Genomic DNA, 18,387 nt, shown 5'->3' with positions numbered 1-18,387 from the left:
TGAGTAAAAGTATCGGCCGCCATTTTGTGTCTCCTCGTTCAATGCGGATTCGTCTTCTCTCATGAAGTCCTTAAACTGCTGACTCTCCTGGTGCCACTATTGGAACAATGTTTACTTTATCAGGGGTTATTTTCTGCACCTGCTCATACCTCTCCTCTCTAGAATGTTTCTGTGTGGTTGAAGGCATAACTCTTGGAAGGCACTTCTATCTGTGTTCAATTCCTGGTATCTCAACAACTAATATTTTGGACACTCTAATTGATTTGCTTTTGATAACCGAGCATATATTTCACCTGATAATCTGTGCTTACAGGTATATTACTGCAATTAAAGCTATTTTTCACACAGTGTTGCATGGGCAGGTTAAGGAACTCGAAGCCCCTCTCTTTGAAGTGAACTCACTCCTTCATCAAAAACTCCGAGATCTTCACTGAATTCTCCAAGATGGAGGATTCTGCTTCTTCCTTAGCAAAGAATTCTAACGTAACAACAAATACTTCTTCAATGACAGGGAAATCTAATATAAAACGTTTAAAAAAGGATCCTCAGTCTCCACCCAAACCTCCCTCACCGGTCTCAATGGAGATATTGTTGGAAGAAATACGAGCCCTTCATAGAAGAAACTAACACTAAATTGCAATTCCTTACTGATAATTAGTCTCAGATAAATGAAAGACTCTTGGCTGTTGAACGTAACATGTCTTCTCTTGGGGCCACTGATACTATAGTTACGGCACTGCAGTCGCATATTTCTACACTCCAAAAGCAGGTCAAAGACTTTGAAAACCGCAACAGAAGAAATAATTTGCAAATGTATGGCCTTCCGGAGGGGGTTGAGGGTCAGGATCCCCTAGCCTTTTTCAGATCCTTTCTTCCTAACCTTCTTCATATGCCAGAGGACACTGTACTAAACATCCAGTGTGCTCATAGACTTGGTCGTCCGTCATCCATTACTTCTTCCTCACAGAAACCAAGAGGAGTAATACTATACTTTCTAAAGTACACTGACTTATTAAAGACTTTGTCGGCTGTTAAAACATCTCAACGCATAATATGGTCTGGTTCGACTCTGTTCTTCGCCCAAGACTATGCTAAAGCCACAGCTACTAGACGTAAGGCATTTCTAAACTTGAGACCTGAGCTACGTTCATTAGGAGCTCGATATGGTCTTTTTCACCCCAGTTTATTTAAGGTCACAAACAGAAATAGAACTATTACCTATGAGGGTCTGCTACGTCTACAGAGTTACATCAATTCTTGCAAGTCAGAGACTATGGACTTTTCGGAAGCCTTAACCGCACACATTACTTGATATTATTAGTGTTCTTGTACTCTGTTTGGTATTTTCCCTGTGTTTCGTTAGTTGTGTTTGCTTTCTGCAATGCTTAATGTTATATTCTCTTCTTATGTACATGTTTAATTTTAGTATTTAATTCAATAACTTGCTAGTATAAGCTTTTCATTGTTTCTTTTTCTTCCCCCCTCCAAATCTGTTGATGTTCGATGCCTGCAGTTACTGTGTCTGTTAATGGCGTGATCCCTTCCACGCCCTTCGTTCCGTTGGCTTTGGTGATGCCATCTATTCCATGTGGTCCCACCCCCCCTTCATCGTTGGTTGATGTTTGAAAGTATGTCTTCTTCCTACTCTTCTTCTATTTTCGTCTTCCCTATTCCTTTTCTACTTCTACTTTTTCTTCTTTTTCAGATATCTCTTCTGTTCTTTCTTTCCTTCTTGCTCTATCTCATCTACTCAGTCTTGTAACTTTTCTCTCACAATGTTCTCTCTTCCTCTTCCTTCCTTACCTTTTCATTTTTTTAAGTTTCAAGGTTAACCTCGTTCTGCTTGTATCTGATGTATCTTTTTATGACATATGCATTATGGCTGGTTCATTGTTACATCCACTTTTTCCTTTTGATCTATGGCTTTGAAGGTAATTACTTGGAATGTTAAAGGTCCTAATTCCCCTATTAAGAGACAACAGGTATTATCCTATCTATCTAAATTGGATGCTAAAATTGTTTTGTTGCAAGAAACACACCTTACAGCCTCTGAATCCTTAAAGCTTAAGAACAATTGGGTTGGTGAAGTCTTTTTCTCACCTGGCGATGGTAAAAGAATTGATGTCATTACTTTAGTCCACAAATCATTGAAAGTTTCCCTCATTTCACAAGAATGTGACACTGAGGGTAGATGGTTGTTTACTAAGATAGAGTTGGATGGAGTTTTGTTGCTTTTTTCCCAATGTTTATGGCCCTACTTCTGGTGATGCCCCTTGTTGGTCCAACATACATAAATTGATATCACATAATAATACTAACAATGTTATCCTTGCTGGAAACTGTAACCAACTATTTGATGCTTTTTTGGACCGGAAACCTAAGGTTTCCTTCGTTCCCTCAAAGGCACACAGAAGCTTTATTCAAACTATAAAACACCTATATTTGACTGACGCTTGGAGATTATGTAATCCATCCCTACAAGAGTTTACTTTCTATTCTTCGCCCCACCAGACTCAATCAAGAATTGATTATATTTTAACATCTCACGATGTTTCTCAATCTCTACTGTCCGCTGATATCGGCCCCATACTCATATCCGATCATGCCCCTGTCTCCATTCAGCTCGATATCATGGCGCTTCAATAACTCCTTGCTTTTACACCCTCATTTTAACACTTCTTTTATTTCTTTTTTTCAATGAACTTTTTCTTTTTAAGACTAGTGGCACTATACCTTTTCCCACAATTTGGGATGCCTTTAAGGCCTATGCACGTAATTTTATTATTCAATACACCTCTACCAAACAAAAGGGGGCCAGGGCTTCGAATTCAGATCTCCTCTCTAAGATCAAAAAATTAGAACACATTTATTACACTTCCAAATCAAAACAATGCTTAACTGATCTGATAAATACTAAGATTTAATATAACAAAGATACAACTGATAACGCCTCTCTATTTCTCCTGAAGACCAGTGCTAAATTCTGTGGAGGACGAAATAAATCTGTCAAATTGTTAGCTAATTATCTTAAGACCAAACAGAATAAACTCCATATAGAATCTATTACAACAGACTCTAACATTTCTAAACATAAAGATACTGATATCTTACAATAATTTGTCGAGTTTTATAAACAACTCTATACACCAGAGCTTACTCCAAATGAAGATGTCATTTCCCTTTATCTCTCCTCAATTCAAAAGAGTTTAGACCCATCATTTGGATCTCTTAGAGTTTGACCTGACTCAGGCTGATTTACTTGCTGCACTTAAAACCCTTAAAAAAGATAAGGCCCCAGGCCCTGATGGCTGTACTGTTGAATTCTTTATTCATTTTGCACAAATAACTTTACCCAATTCATATGCTTTAATTTCCTCTTTTCTGTCATCTGGTAATTCTTCAGGCACTTTTATGGAAGCCCTAATTTATCTAATCCCTAAAGAAGATAAGGACTTACACTATTGTAAAACTTACCGACCCATTTCCCTAGTTAACATAGATCACACATTTTTTTCTAAATCACTAGCCCTTCGATTGGAATCTTTTCTCCCTCAACTCTTAGGTAAGGAGCAGACAGGTTTGTTAAGGAAAGAATTATTAACGACAATGTTCATCTGTTTTTGGCATTATCTCAAAGTCATCAAATCTCTCAGCTCCCCTTGCTGCAATTGCTCTAGACACTGAAAAAACCTTTGATAAAGTATATTGGCCTTTTATTTTTCAGACACTAAAATGGTTTGGTTTTGGCCCGAAAATGATCTCTTTAATTTCCTTACTCTACTACAATCCTAAAGCTGCAATCTTTGCTAACGGCCTCACTTCCCCCTATTTTCCTCCTCACACAGGTGTTCGTCAAGGTTGTCAAGGTTGTCCTCTTTCCCCTTTTCTTTTTAATCTAGCCCTGGAACCTTTTTTGACCAAAATTCGACAGAATCACTCCATTGTGGGGTTCACTTCAACCTCTTTCCAAATTAAATTAGCAGCTTATGCTGACAATATTCTTCTGTTTCTCTCTTGCCCCCAAGTCTCCCTCCTGACCTTTTTGGATGAAGTTCAATTATACTCCTCGATCTCTGGTTATAGACTAAACAATGAGAAGTGTGAGATTTTTGCCCTAACCAAATACACTTTTAAGGAAGACTTTCTAGTTCTAATTTTACTTGGAATACTCCTCACGGCAAATACCTTGGTATATGGTTCACTCCTTCCATTAAAACGTCAATTCCTCTCAATTTTAATAAATGTATTGAAAAGCTTAGCTCCCTCACGTCTAAATGGCACCCTCTCTATTTATCTTGGTGGGGTCATCTAGACACTATTAAAATTATGTTAACGCCTATCATCCTTTATCTTATTTCTAATATTCCCATGCCCATTTCTACAAAGTGGTTTCAAAAAATGAACTCCATTCTCACCTCTTTTTTTGTGGCAGAATAAAAAAATCTATAATGTCCATTTCAAAGCTGACACGTCCACAATCTGAAGGTGGTGTCCGCTTCCCCGACTTTCCTAAATATCATTAAGCCTTCTTATTGCGACATATTTCATAGTGGCTCTCCGACCCATCTCCTGACTCGTCCATTTGGGTCGACTTAGAGAGTTCTTTCCTCTTCCCATTTTCTTTTCGAGAATATTTAACTTTCACTCGGAAGCCCCAAAAACGATGTACTCCAATTATTAAATATTCTTGTAAAAATCTGAATAAACGTTTTCATCTTGAACCACATGATTCAGTTACATTTCTTAATTCCAATATATGGCACAATAATTTCATATGTGTTAAGACTAAACCTGTTTATTGGAAGACATGGAGAGACAGAGGTGTTCTATGGGTAAACCAGCTCTTCAAGGGTGATACTTTCCTAACCTTTTCTAAGGCTTCCTCCCTTTTTCATTTGCTTCCCTCAGTTTTACATAAATTTACAAATTTACGCTCCGCTATATTAGACTCTCTCTCTCACTTTAAATCCCTGCCTAGCCTCTCTTCCTCACTTGATTACTCTTTGTTGAATATCCTCAGCAGATCACCTAAAGCTTCCGCTCTCTATACTTGTTTATTAGTCCCATTTGTAGCTAGAGCTAAAACAAAAATATAATAAGACTTGGGTGAAAATTAGGAAGTCCTCCAGAGCAGCAAGTACCACACAAACACTTTTCTTTATCTATAATAGGTTACTATTAACTCCAGCTTCCCTACATAGAATACATTCTAATAATCCTGATAACTGTTGGTCTTGCTCATCTCCTCAAGCTGATCTTCCTCACTTACTTTTTTCATGCCCACATGTTTTGAAATTTTGGGAATCAGTCTGGTCACAAATCAACACTATTTTTGGTACTGATATTCCCCTCTTCTATGCAAACATTTTTCTAGGTAGCCTCTCGACTAGTTGGACGACTACACACTCTCAAACAAAAATAATTGACTTACTATTGGCTGCTGCCTTTCAGCAGATAAAAAAAAATTGGAAGGATTTTTCTAAACTCTCGTTCTTAGCGTGGGTAGGTACTCTGTTTGTCATAACCACAGATTTGATACGACCTTTGTATTTCCCATATCACTAAAACAAAAAAGATTACTTTTATGGTCTCCGATTACTCAATTTTTAGACACCGCTTTTAAAAGATCTCATGCTCCATCACCTTGTGTTCAAGAAGTTGCTCATCCTCCCTGATTTGTTTCTTTCCGTTTTCTGTGATTATTATAATATTTATTTGACTTAATTCAATTTGATGTCAGTGGTGTACTTAGCAGGATCTAGCCCGTTTTCACTCTCTTTGTTACAGCCATTAATTCTTCTCTTGTATATATTCAATTGCATATATGCTATTGATGTTACTTTCTGTATTAGTTTGAAATGTCATATTACTTGATATTCTCTTGTTATATCTTGTTATACTTTCAATAAACCTATTTTTATAAACTAAAAAAAATTACAAATACAAAACCATGAGGATCCACTAACTCCAGAATCTCCATTATGATGCACAGCTTCATGGTGTAGCTGGGACAGTTTAAGTGAGCACAACAGTTTCCTTATCACCTTCCTACTTTGAATAACTTGACAAAGTGGCATAGAAGACCTCAGCTATGAGTGGAGTAGACATGTGGTTATAGTGGGATGTAGTTGACAACTGGAGCATTCGAAAATTGATATCAACCTTGGGCTGTATTCTGGAAAAAAAGCTTGAACGGATACCAATCCAGAGCAGTAATATACTTAAAGAATGAAATCGTATTCCCTGTACATGGGATGAATAGATTAAGTACTTAACTACATATGTGACATCGTTGATCCAAAATACAAAAGCCCCATTTTAATTTCTAACCAAAAAGTGCATTCCCTGCCATAGTTAGGTCTGTTGGCATGCAACAGAGGCGTCCGCTGATTGTGTTTGTTCTTGTGTGACTCGTGAAGGTATTAGACCAAGCTGTTGTGTATGGACCCCAGTGGTGGGCATAATAAAGTTAGGGAGTAGAGCTACACTGGTTGCTGATAAATGGTAGAGTAGCCTCACATTCTGCTTAAGTAAGGTGGTTGTAAAAAGAAAATACAATATGCCAAATACAGCAGTCTATTTAGGCTGCCAACCAGAAAGTGTGTGCTGCGAGACCACTGACTGGGTATTAGCTGCAGACAGTATTGCGATGCACATATTTTCAGCTAAATACTCCTCTTCTCTAAGAAAATGGGTATATATTGGACCCACTTGATGCCAAGTGTTGGCCCAATCATGCAGCTTGACTTGGAATTCTCTATTATTAGACAGAGCCTAAAAATTAAACCCAGGAGCCCCAAATCGTTAGATGTTAAAATAGCCACATATAACAAAGGATTACATCCCAGTGGAAAGACTCACACCCACAGCTGCTAATTGGAGAATTTTCTCTGCTCAAAGCAAGCACTAAATGGTTCATCAACAAGAGCACACTTTTCTCCAAAAGTAGCCCTTGAAATCAATGACAATCCCATAGTCACTGAAAAGAGCAACTATGTGAAAGCTAGAAAACCTCCTAGAACTCTTGACGAGACCCTTTAAGGTAAGAAAACTATGCAATTACTTGCAACGAATTGGACTCAGCTTATTTGTTTATAAGTAGGTATAAGCTGACACACTGATCAGTGGTCGACATGCCTTGCCGAAAACATAGTGGACCTCGGACAATATGTTGTTCGTGTCTGCCCACAATAAGAGCCTATTTAATAAAATCCTCCCCAGCACTTTAACAAAAGCATCTGTGAGCGATATTGGACGGTAGCATTGCTGACTATCCCTGTCCCTCTTTTTTAACATCGGTACAATGATGGCAGTTGACCATGAAAGAGGAGCCCCCTCCCTTTTTGCAGCATTTAAAACCAAGGTTAAGACAGGCCCCCAGACATCAATATATTCTCAAAATAGATCGGGGGTATGCCGCCAGGGCCTGGAGCTTTATTACCGGATTAAGCCAGGATACTTTGGGAAGCTTCATCCAACGTAAAGAATAGGTTAGCTCTCCCCAGTGTGAAGCGTGTTTGATCTGCCATACTATCTTGGAGGTCTACATTATACACGCCCTTAAAGTGAACCACCCACTGCTGTTCCGAGATAGGATTGGACAAAGCAGAAACTGATGGCTCAGTAAAATAAAGCTTGTTAAACACCCTCCAGAAGAGAACCCTATCTTTCAATTAGCACGCCTGAGCTAATAATGTCTGTTTACCATTCTTAAGAGCTATCTTATAGTCTTTCCAACATTTCACAACAAGCTCCTTATCTCTCGGGGACCGTCTGAGAGTGACTTTCAGGAGGCGAAGACACTTTGAACAGGCTTTGTCAAACCATCTAGGGTGGTCAGAGTTAGACTTAGTTGTTGGAACCGTAAGCAGGGTTGCGATCTTCCGCGTGATCCCTGTGAATACCTTTAAAATCTCCTCATCCGAGACACCCAGGTCCAGACAAGTGGAGATCTCCTGCTGACACTTGATAAAGAGCGACAAGTTAAACACCTTGGATCCACAAGAGACCATTTTAACCTTCTCCCTTCATCTACCAGGGTGGGCACGACCTATATCGCTGGTATTGGATTGGCTCTCCACTTAACACCCCCAATATAACAAACCAAAGGATTATGATCACTGAAGGAGCTGCGCATTATATTAAAACTTGGGATAAAGCATCCATCGGTCACAGCCGAGATTAGAAAACTTCACTGGCTACCGGTTAGGAAGTGTACTCAGTTTAAGGCTTTATGCCTGGTCTTTAGAGCTCTTCAGGGAACGGGGCCAGACTTTCTAAACCAACATTTCCGCTGGTATTCACCAAAAAGAGCATTGTGGTCATCAGATGCTAAATTGGTAGTGATGCCCTTTGTGAAAAAAACCAACTGGGGTGGCAGAAGTTTCATAGCCAACGCAGCTAAGGCTTGGAATGCCCTCCCAATACATCTGAGAAGCATGACCAACCTAACGGCCTTTAGGAAAGCACTTGAAACTTGGCTTTTCATAAATTAGGTTGCTCAATTCCCTAAAAATGCTTGATCCCCAGCAGATCTTCACATAGCGCCAGGACACCTTCGGGTAATAGTTTGCACTCTACAAATGCAAATAACATTAACATTAACAGAAACAGAGGAGCTGAAACAAAAATAAAATCTGTAATTGACACAAGACCCCTCTCTTTGAATGTTGTGGTAATGTGAGGGTTAATTGAGTTTATCAGCTTTTCTAGGACAAAGACCAAATTATAAGTATGTAAAACAGTATTGAGAGAACTGCCATCGGGTGTATGAGCCATATGGAGACACTCCTCAATCATGCATCTCAAACTCACATTGCCAGGATAAAGCGGGCTAGCGCATAAGTACCACTTAAAATCACCGCCATTATAAGCTTCTCCTGTCCCAAGCCCCTCTCATCCATAGAACTGATGTCCGACCTTAGGCTACGGAGATTAAATTACCCACTTGATATTTACTTTGCATTATACAAATGAATGAAAACAAACAGTGTAGATCCCGCAACAAACATTTTGAGGGCCTGAAATAAATGTGAGTCCCATTTTAAATGTTAAGCATATTCACAGAGTTCTAATGTAACAAAGATCACCAAACTGCCCTTTGCTCTCCCCAGTGCTGATGCTACTGCAGGAACAAAGTAGGTTTTCTAACTTTCCAGAAAAAACCAATTATCTAGTTCCCACGTTTCCTGTCAACATATCACCTGGTAAGTCGTGACAAATTGAAGTAGGAGTTGTGCAGTCTGTTCCCTTGTTAGATCACGCGGCTATTTACTTTAAAGTAAAAACTCACTTATCTACTAATGGCCGAAGGGATCATCCCCCGTTAGTGAAAACTCGTACCTGAAAACACATACAGAGAGATGAGCAAGTCACTATCCTGACAAACAATGCCCCCTCTATGGAGGATTGTAATGGTGGGGCAAATAACTTGGATTTATGGACCAACCAGGCAGTAAATGAGTGGGCGCCCGAGGAAAGAAAGCAACCAAGTAGACATTTAGTTACCTCACCAGGGTATAAAGCAGAAATCAAGCTTTTTAAAATTAAGTGCCGGCGTCAGGAGCGGATCTGGAGATCTGACTAAAGTGCAGAGCACAAGAAGGAATACAACAGAGCTTTGGAGGACTATAACATGGGAATAAAACTGTCCAAGACGGTGTACTTTACCAAGAAAATTCAAGAGGCCACAACCTCCGCCAAGGAATTATTTAAAACCATATCGACCTTAACTAAGAGTCCTAGAGACACAATGTTTGTCCCAGACCAAAATTTCGTTGACAAACTGGCTCTGTTTTTCAGCAAAAAGTTCAAACAGTTTACAATGAACTACAAAACTTGCCGGTAAACTTGGGAAATGACAACAGGGAATTAACTGAGACTGCTTCAACCCTGAACTGTCTATCCCAATTTTCCTTCCTTAACGAAAAACAGGTCACCAGCCTGCTAACTCAAACTAAATCAGGCTCACCCCTAGACCCATGTCCCACCTATATACTCCATCTGGCCACTGAAGTTGTAAGTACTTGTCTGACCCCTCTTAATGAGATTATAAGATCCAGAGTCTTTCCTCAAAGATGGAAGAAGGCCTGCACAAGACACATCTTGAAAAAAGACTCACTGGACCCACAGGACACTAAGCACTATCTTCCTATATCCTGTCTCCCCCTGCCATCCAAAATATTGGAGAAAGCGAGGAACCAGGAGCTAATGGAATTTGTGGATCATAACAACATTCTGGACTCCACGCAGCACGGCTTCAGATCACGTCACTCGACAGAATCTGCTCTAATAATGGCAACGGAGGATAATCGTAGGACCATGGATGAAGGTGGCAGAGCTGTCCTAATATTACTTGATTTAACGGCAGCTTTTGACACCATTAACTCAAAGCTGTAGGTATTAGAGATACTACCCTAACCTTACTTAGGTCCTTCTTGGACTCAAGAGTACAACACATCTATTGGGATGGAATTCAATCGGTAGAATGTATTCTCCCGTGTGGAGTCCCCCAGGGATTGGCATTATCCCCCACATTATTTAATCTGTATGTGATCCCATTGGCAACACTGATAAAAGACCAAGGCCTGCAACTGGTGTCATACGCAGATGACACTCAGTTAGTGGTGTCACTTACTCAGAGTGTTGAAGTCACAGCTGAGCGTTTCCGGAACTGTCTCATAAGTGTTAAGAGCTGGATGTCTAAGAATGTTTTAAAGCTCAACACAGAGAAAACTGAGGTGATAGAATTTGGCCAAAAGCCTTCTATTTGGAACCAGCTATGGTGGCCCCCAGAAGCTGGCATTTGTCCCATCCCGGCACAAAATGTTAAGAACTTAGGTTTCTGGATTGACAAAGATTTAACACTTACCTCACAAGTCAATCAGGTCACCTCGGCCTGTTTCTTCACGATTAAGGTCCTTCGAAAAATACTACCATTTATACATTTTTCATTAAGGAAGACAGTAGTTGGAGCCTTGGTTTTATCACATATATACTGCAATACAATGTATGTAGGAATTGGAGAAAGACAGCTCTCCAAACTCCAGTCATTGCAGAATGCTTCTGTAAGAGTGCTGTTGGATCTCCCGAAACATCGCCCAACGTCCAATGGCATAAGGCAACTACATTGGCTTCCTGTTCGACGAAGGGTGCAGTTTAAAGCCTTATGCCTAGTATACAAAGCTGTAAATGGAGGAGGTGCAGAGGATATAAAATCTCTCTTTCCTCGCTGTGTACCATCTCGCACACTACGATCTGGTAGTGTGGGCCTGATCTGCCTACCAAGGATAAAGAGAGCCAGATGGGGTGGCAACGCGTTTTTGTTTCAGACCGCAAAGCTCTGGAATTCTCTGCCAACCGAGCTATGACTGGAAACGGATAAGATCCTGTTTAGAAAGGCCTTAAAAACGGGGCTATTTACTAAATCCTAGACTGGAAATGTTCATCCTAATCCTCTTTCAGCGCCAAGACGCCTCAGCAATAGTGTGCTTAATAAATAATTCAGTCACTCAGTCACAAACTGCACCCAGTTGTTATCGTTAACCTTTGCGGACAAGCCCGTAATGTCTTAGGACAACAACCCCAATGCCTCCTCATTTCAACAATTGATAAACTGATCAGAGACCAGGGGTGCAGCCAAGGCTCAGCAGCTGGAAATCAATCTCAGGAATCTAAATGTCTCAAGGGAGCAAACCTATTCTTCAAAGGCATGGGGAAAGGGCCCTTTGGACACGCATTGAACCACGTTTTTTGTGACCCATGGGATGTTACATACAATATCTGGCTTATAGAAAAAACCCAAGGAGTGTGCCTTGATGCCTGTCTGGATGGGAGACTTATCAAAACCAACCGTGGTTAAAATATGCGCTGCAATATGAGGATTATTAACATTTTCTACTATCCAGTCACATGCTCATCTCTTTGCATCTGGACCAAGCCAACCCACCCCTCTGACTATACCCTGTTTACCGCGGCGGACCTTCCGCCGCGGTGCGGGCGTTCTAAAGGGTTGGCCGGGCTGCGCCTGCATACGGTCGTGCGCAGCATCAGGTAGGGAGTGCTCGCGTCGGCCGTTGACCGATGCGAGCACAGAAGGGGATAGTAATAGAGTCATATATTTCCATACATATGTTATCGTGTGCCCTAAGCCAGTACTCTACCTTGTTCTTCAATTCCCCAAGGGTTTCCGGTGAAGGGCATTTAAGAGGAGGGACATTCCCCAGTACTTCAACAGAAGGAGTTGCTTCTGGGGATAAATTTATCACAACAAGGAGGGGTTGCTGGACTGTTCCTATGCGTGACTAAGGGAAGAATTAACTGGCGTGACCAAAGGTGTAAGTGTAACACCCTAGGGCATCCATTTTGTTGGATGGATTTGCCTCACACACCCAGAAGGGTGTCATGCTTCATCATCGGCGGTTGCTCCTCGTCGGGGAGGCGGTGCAATCCCCGACGGGCTCACCTCAAAGAGGGGCTCTTTGGCGGAGATCTTTTTCCAACAGCCTTATGGTGAGGTGTGGGTGTGTGGGCAGGATGGTATGTGATAGTGAATAGGGATATTAAAATGAAGCTAAGGGTACCGGAATGAACTTTATTCTGGGGGTCCCCTGGCTGCAAATAAAAACAGGGTGCTAGCTCACTAGGAATCAACGAGTAAGGTCAGGTGAACCTAGGTGGGGCTAGTGGTGAAGGCGGTCGACATGTTTCTCGCAGTGGGCAGTAGTTACCCGCGATTCATCAGGACCTATAAAAGGTGATTTACAACATGCTGGTGTCAAGTGTGAGTTGTTGTGTGTATTACCTCTGTGGGGGTTGTCCTATGCCTAAACATAGAAAAGAGATAAAACAACAAAGATTAAAAAACAATTTGCAAGGTGCAAAATAGGTCACGTCATGGAAAAGAACTGTGAATAGTGTGGCATGCTGTAGGTGTACTTGTGATTCAAGTAACAGTCATTGCATGCCATAGTGGTTATGTATGCCTAGTGTCTAAAGTGTGGCACACAGAACAATCACTGAGTAGGTGAGGTGGTGAAGTGGTGTAAGAAGGTTTAAAAAACGGGGTTTAAGAGGTTAAAATATGCAACAGCTATCCAGGTTCAGGTGTATACCTGGGTTCATACCATGTGCAGGCATCAGGCAGTAGAGAGGGAGACACCCATTCAAACATAAGGTGACTCAGTGGACAATTAAACAATTAAACACACTCTGATTCTACAAAAAGCCACAGTTCTGACAACCTTGCATTACCTACTCACCTAACAGTCAAGAACTAACAGCCACCAGAGGGGTCGGCGGGATAAGGCATCAAGGATGTGTCCTTGGGTCAAAACTGGGATAAAAGATAAACAAACCGCCATGCAAGCGTTAATGGCTGAGCAGTATCTACAACCTCAAGGGACTCCTAGCCTAAAGCCCTGTTGTACCGCTATAACACTCACCTCCAGTCTCTTGTGCCTTGGCTGCATGACCTACCCTTCTCCGCCGAGCTCGAGTAGATATGGGAGCTCGGCGGCCAGGGTTATTTACACCGGCAACCGCGAATCGGAATGAAACACGCGTCTCCGCCTCTCGGCGTGTCACGTGGTTTCAGCCGATCGCGGAGCGGACATCTTTGACTGGTGAATCTGTAACGTCAGAGAGGCTGTGATGTGCATATGCGCTCCAATATACTCCGGTTAAATGCGCAGGATCCCCGTTTATAAGGTGATTAGGTAAAATTAGAATCGGGTTTCCATATGTTGTGCCTCGCTGAGGTGGTGAAATGTAGTGGGGCGGCCAACATTCTCAAGCGTGATGTTGATCAGTGTAACGGCGGCCATATTGGAATGGTGTCACACTGCCTACAACCCCAGGTGATTCCAACACCATGCGTGCTGTACACGGATTCGTGATGAATCTAGGGATGTGCAGGCTTCAGCGGTTATGCGCTCATAGCTCATTTGTAATTCTCAGTAAAGAATGCAGGGTCGTCTGTGCAGAGTGTGTCAGGGGTAGCCACTGAGGTGCTGTGGCAATAATTCCGATCATGGTATCAACAGGATGGGGAAACCACGTCTTGGAGTGTGTGTTTAGTTCACTATGGGGTATGAACCCAGTGAGGGGAGGTATAATTACAGGTTGCAGCCTAGTGCTGGTTGTGAGGCTGCATGGAAGGTTGGCAACAGTGTCTAGGTTGGAATGCGGCTGGCTCACAGCGCGTGCCAAGGGATGTCTTCGTTGAGACCCTGTTTGTCAGAAGATAGACGGTGGACCCATCTCTGTTCCTTCTGAATAAATTTATCACCACATCTGGTCGGGGATAAATGGTTGTGGGTCCTCAGGGAGGCATGGGCCTAAATGGGAATTGCTAGCCATAGGAATACTAGGGGGGCAGTGACGAAAGACCTGGCTGAATGTAATAGTAAGGCAGCAGTCTGCACCTGTCTCACTTCAGGGCAATGAAGCCTTGCTGCATCTTAAAAAATGGGGCCCCCTCCAATCAGCTGTCTCAAATCCCTATGAAGAACATCTAGGGCCTTAAAGTGATCTCCCAGCTGCCCAATACTTGCTTCAATTGATTCCAATCTAAGGGAAATGGAGGCTAGCTGCAGGGACCCTGTACGAATAATGACCCAAATATCTGCATCCTGCCCCGGATAACCTGATCTGTCATGTGCGTGCATATCAGAGGCTCCATCCGAATCCCAACAGTCACTGAAATGACTTTCGATTTTGAAACCAATTTCCTCCTTCTGTGCTTACTCCTCGTGATAATAGTTGGCCTGACAGCAATAAAAGAGCCCTCAGTACACCCCTCACTAATGGAACCTACTGATATAGCACATCATGGAGCATCCCTCACCATGTCCTCGACCATAAGCCAACAATATAGTACATGAGTCCAGGGATGAACTTACGGCCTCTGCAGGGAAAGAAACCAAAGGGAAATCATCCCTCTGCATGGAAAGTCTTCTCACCGCTAATTCAATCTCTTTAGAAATAACATTCACAGCTTGCGAGAGAACCCCTTCCATGGCTGCAACCTGAGGAGCAGATGATGGTGGCTTATGAGCAAGGGCCCCCACTTTTCTCTTCCCCATCTCAAATATTTGAGCAGATTTAAACAGAACAGTTAGAAACCTAGTACAACCCTTTACATTTGTTAGCAACAGCAGATCCCACCAAAAAGCAAAAAGTACATGTGTCCCACAGATTTGCAGGAAAACACCAATTGTGTCCCTTGAACCAATCACCCTTCTTCTCCATAGCAAGGACTCTGTGACTGCGAGTCCTGCAGACCCCGGCAACTGGCAATCAGCTCGTCAAAAGTGTAGAACGAGGTAGAAGGGGGTGGTGGGTTTATTGTTGTAAACGAATCTAGGACCCTATTTAACTATTCCCGATTTATGCCTGTATGCGGTTATATCAAATCATATCCTTATAAAGGCATAGGAATCATACCCATATTAAGTCATAGCCAATGCATTCCAAATACGGCAAGGCTACTCCCATAGACTCCTAGAAAGCACAACGTGTTCTTAAACAAACCAAGCCTCCAGCAGCCCGGGAATTCCCCCTGCTTCTGTATTGATTTGTCCTAAAACTCCTGGAGTCGTGAAAGAACTGCGAGTTCTTAGTGACGCCTTATGTCCAACCTTACGTCAAACTCGGCACCTTCCAGGTATAAATATACCAGCATCTGCCCTAGCAAGACACACAGTGGTTTGGAGCAGATCGGCTATCTACTTGCCCGACGCCCTGCTGTAGCGAGTGCCGAAGGAAGCCGACCCTCCCATTGACGCCCTGAGAGAGACCCTGTCTTTTCTCCTGCCGAGAAATCCAGCTCCAGTGTTTCCCTGACGCCCTTGCGGGTGGCTGGGAGATCGATTCCTGAGAGAGAGATCCAAGACCTCCTTCATTCTATAACCAAGGTATGGAGCTGATTAGACCCTTAGAGAATTCTTGATTCAGATTCTTGGCAGAAACGATCTTAACTCAAAACTGCAGCTCACTTACTCCTTCCCACGTACTAGGCTTAGGTTAGGTACACCGGGGTAGGCGTATCTTAGAAGCACCAGTTGAGTACGTTTAGTCATGATTTTATCTATGTATATATTTTATCTATTTTAAACACCATATGGCTTAGAAACCATACCATGCTTTTACAGTATTATTTTATAATACTCATTTTACTGTACGCACTTTACTTTATAACAAGTATTGCAATTGTGGCAACTCACTTCTCTTGCATGACAAAAAAAAACTGTTCAATAAATAACCTCTTTTATTGAAAATGCCCGTCTCTCTATTTCTCTGCGCTTCTGGTGAAACTAAGCATGCATGATTGACTGAGTAAAATAGTTATCTATTGTTTCCGCGACTCTGGAGGTATACTCCTTATTCTGGAGGGAGCAAAGTTGTCATGTTTATGCGGTTGTCAGAAACTAATCCCTTCTTGTCTATTCAGGAAAGTTAACACCTTCTTGTTTACTCAAGAAAGTTTCTAGTGACCTCTGAGCTAGCTGGCATTCATAATTAAGTCTAACATATTCAATAGAGACCTAGTTGACCTAAGTCCTACGTCTAAACTATCGTTTATGTTATTCCCAATGCGCAGAGCCTATTGGGAATATAGGAACTACACTACATTATTGTGTGTTTCAATTCAGGCAGTCCTTGTCTATGCAATTTTGCAGACTATGGCAGAGGAGGAGGACAGACGCAGGGTAGCAGATATACAGTGAGGAGCATGGAGTCCTGGGCCTGACCTTCTGGCATTCACATATGTTCGCGCTCAAAACTGGTGCATGGCAATGCGGTGTACGGCAGAGGCTGGCACTGCGTCTTTCCCACTGCAAACTGTGGCTGCCCGCGTCCCTCGCAGTGGGCCACCTAAAAGGGCGGCCCCCTCAGTGCCACTTTGGCACACGACAACCTCCAACCAGAGATTACGGTTGCAGCGTTTCCCGTTTCGTTCCATTTCAAGCTAAAGAATTGAACTTCAATTCCGTTATAAGAATTATAACCCGGCCTTGTACTGTGATGTATTCCTATAGGTACTGTATCGATTCCCCTATTCCTGACCCTGGTTTGGTTAATAATTAACTAGCAGCCATCTAACGGTGCAAAAGCCGTTATCTGATTAAGCCACACCACGGCACAGAAGCGCGTTATCTGATTAGGTCATAACGCATGCCATCTAATTAGACAACGATATTCCTCCAGCCCCTGATAAGGCATACGGAGTTCTCAAAACAAATCAAACCTACAGCGACCTGGGAAATTCCCATAACCATTGTTTTGATTTCACCGAGAACTTCAGCAAAGAATGTGTGAACGAGCCCGTTCATATGACATCCTTATTGACGTATATATGTCCATCCTTACGTCAATCTCGGCACCTTTCAGGTATAAATATTACCGACATTGCCTTAAGCAAACACATGCGGTGGTGACGAGATCGGAGCAACGAGACGTGCTGAGGAGCCCAGCAGAGAGCGAAGCCCACAGGCACTGCCCCGCCTTCCTGACGCGCTGAGAACGAGACGCTGCCTTTCTCCTGCTGAGAAATCCAGCTCCGGCGCTTCCAAGCAGCCCTCGCAGGCAGCTGGAATATCAAGACCTGGGATAAGAGATACCAGCCCTCCATCCTTCTAGATCTCAGGTACAGAACTGAATAACCCCTTGCAGAGAATTCTCGAATCAGTCCCTTGGCAAACAAACTTAACTTAAACTGCTACTTATCTACTCCCGCCCACGTATTAGGCTTAGGTCAGGTACACTGGGGTAGGCGTGGTTAGAAGCACCAGTTGAGTATGATTAGTCAAATGTATATATGTATGTATCTATTTTATCCATTTTAAAGTATCATATGGTTCAGAAACCATATCAATGCTTTTACAGTATTATTTTATAATTCTGTCTTTACTGTATGCACTTTACTTAACTATAAGTATTGCAATAATAGCGATTCATTTCTCTTGTATGAGAAAGGAGACTGATCAATAAATAACATCTTTTATTGAACACGCCCGTCTCTTCCTTTTCTCTACAATCTGGTGAAACTAAGAATGCACTGAACTGACTGAGTAAAATAAGTTGTCTTTTGTTTTCACACGACTCTAGAGATACACTCTTGATTAGGGGAGAGCAAAGTTGTCATGTTCTATGGTTGTCAGAAACTAAATCCCTTCTTGTCTATCCAGGGAGGTTAAAATCCTCCTTGCCTATTCGAGAAAGTTTCTAGTGAACTCTGAGCTAGCTGGCAAACACAAAACTTTAAGTCTAATATCGTCGGTAGAAGACCTAGTTAACCTCTGCCCTAGGTCTATACTATTGAAGATATTATTCCAATGCGCAGAGCCTATTGGGATAATAGGAACTACACTACATGGCGCCCAACTG

The sequence above is a fragment of the Lissotriton helveticus genome, chromosome 3_1 (genome assembly GCF_964261635.1).
Source record: "Lissotriton helveticus chromosome 3_1, aLisHel1.1, whole genome shotgun sequence".
Lineage (NCBI taxonomy): Eukaryota > Metazoa > Chordata > Amphibia > Caudata > Salamandridae > Lissotriton > Lissotriton helveticus.
Note: the sequence above shows the minus strand (reverse complement) of the source record.